The sequence below is a fragment of the Nicotiana sylvestris genome, chromosome 3, assembly GCF_000393655.2.
Source record: "Nicotiana sylvestris chromosome 3, ASM39365v2, whole genome shotgun sequence".
In the NCBI taxonomy this organism is placed as follows: Eukaryota; Viridiplantae; Streptophyta; class Magnoliopsida; order Solanales; family Solanaceae; genus Nicotiana; species Nicotiana sylvestris.
Window position 1 is genome coordinate 152,170,821 of NC_091059.1, and position 2,261 is coordinate 152,173,081.

The following is a 2,261-nucleotide window of genomic DNA, read 5'->3' on the forward strand; positions in this document are numbered from 1 at the left end:
TCAACGTAAGAATGTAGAAAGACGAGTGTATGATTTGACGCAAATTTTGGATTTCTAGTGCATGCACTCTCCTCGATCTGGTTTCTTGGATAGGCATAGAACAAGAAATAAATAAATAAACAAAACAATAAGAAAATCAATAAATAACCAACAAGTCTGTGAAAGAATAGTTGGAAAAGTTTCAACTATCCGGCACGGAAAGTGATTTTCGCGGCTGAAATCATAATTTCTTAGGAAAGTTGGACTAAGTTGGAATATTGATATTGTAACAAAAAAATCAAAAGTATTACTACATTATTTTCTTAAGTTGGAGATCGTTTAAGTAACGAACTTAAAAAACAAAAAAAGAAGAAGAAGTAGAAGCAACAATATCTTTTTTATCGACTACTAGCTTAAACTTGATACGCACATGCTACATGCTATGTCATCAATATAATGTTCCAAGAAGGTGAACCAATGTTGTTGCAATATACTTAGCATTCTATCGTCTAACTTAAAAACCCTATTATATATAAATGCATGATTTGAATAGAAATTCAAGGCAAACCTGAGAATTTGCATGGATCCTCATTGTTGAAGTAAAAAAATGATTTAGGAGAGCACGAGGGGAAACGTGGAAAGAGAAACGAAAACACAGTTTCATATATAGACAAGCATCTCTTGCATTCAATTCACTTTTTTTCAAAATCATATGGACTACACCATTCACAGACCATATGTTGTAAGATCCTCCTCTATTATGTCAATATATGCCTACACCAATATAAAGCTGCCTGAAACTCAAATGTCCTTCAGGATCTATATAAATCAGGATTAATAAATGCATAATAATACTACAAGAAATCTCTCATTAGATATTTTCTTTTTAGAAAAGACTGAGCAGATGCAGTTGGTTATTTAATACTAAAAGCTGAAGCAAATCAGCAACTGCTTTAACAAATTAAATAGAACATAACGGATTTAAGAGTACGATAATAAGTCTCCAAGCTGAGCATACATTTTGAGTTAATTATTATAATGGAAACAGGACCAACCAAAGGGGTGGTGGCGCAGTTGGCTAGCGCGTAGGTCTCATAGCTTCTGAGTAATCCTGAGGTCGAGAGTTCGAGCCTCTCTCACCCCATTTTGTTTTAATCAAACCGATATTTCAGTGTATTTAAGCTTGGAAAAAACAATTACTATTATTCAATTCAATACTACGAACGGAAATGTATTGAATATCTATTTTTTGTTTTACAATAATTTAGATAAAAATGCATAACCTATTTTTATTTTTTCTTTAGCGTTTAGTCATGTAATTAATACTCCCTTATTAGTCTACTTATTTTAGCATGACTTAGTACTTTTAGATTATGTTTATTTTTATTATGGCTTTTTAATTAGCAATATTTATATTACATAATTTTATTGTTTTTATTGTTGAATATTTTAGGATAATGCCATGACACATCTCATATTTTGTATTATTTTCTTGAAAATATATATTATATAGTTGTATCTTACTAGGATTAAAGAAATATTTTGAGCACAATTTATATGGTTTGTTCTATGAAGATTTTACCGGGGGGAAAACCCCGGAAAACTCGAAAACCCGAGAGTGCAAAACCCGAGTTTTATTGGGTTGGGTTGGTCTTTAGATTTAATAACCCGACATAATTGATTTGGTTTGGTAATTGTAAAATCCGAACCAACCCGACCTTGTACACCCCTAATGGCAATTATTGATTCAAATGCCAATTGTTAAGTAGTATTAGCTTTCTAAGCTCAGTATCGTAAAAATAGAATGGACCAAGTTAATATATCTTAATAATACTGTGATATTAATGGCTCTGGGGTTTCTGTATCTCCATTTGTTTTAATAAAACTAGATTACAATTATAAAGCAGAAAATGTTTGTAGAGGGACTTGTTTCAAAGTCTTATAATAGTAATTGTTTTTTCCAAGCTTAAATACACTGAAATATCAATGTCTCAATTAAAGGGCCTCAAGCACCAATGCTTGTTCTGAACCTCGGTTTTCTTTCACATTCACAGTTCGGAAACATGTGATTTGTAAGATGTTTTTTCTTGATTTACATACCATAAAACATTCTTACTAAGTCTGGTTTATCCATTCCTTGTTAAAATTTGTAAATGACGTCTTGTTCATGTTAATACGTAGTAATAAACAAAGCGCGTTATTTGCTCAATGGAGTTTCTATCATCTTGTATTGTCTTTTTCATTCATCTAAGTAAGAATCTTCACTTAGGCTTAGGGTGGGC

General features: G+C 31.6%; 1 non-coding gene across 1 annotated transcript; it reads left to right on the forward strand.

Moving 5' to 3' along the window:
- The first annotated feature begins 1,038 nt into the window (after nucleotides 1-1,038).
- TRNAM-CAU (transfer RNA methionine (anticodon CAU)) lies at nucleotides 1,039-1,123 on the forward strand. The gene is given in 2 exon segments: nucleotides 1,039-1,076; nucleotides 1,088-1,123. It is a non-coding gene; the product is annotated as a tRNA-Met (tRNA).
- The last annotated feature ends 1,138 nt before the right edge of the window (nucleotides 1,124-2,261 follow it).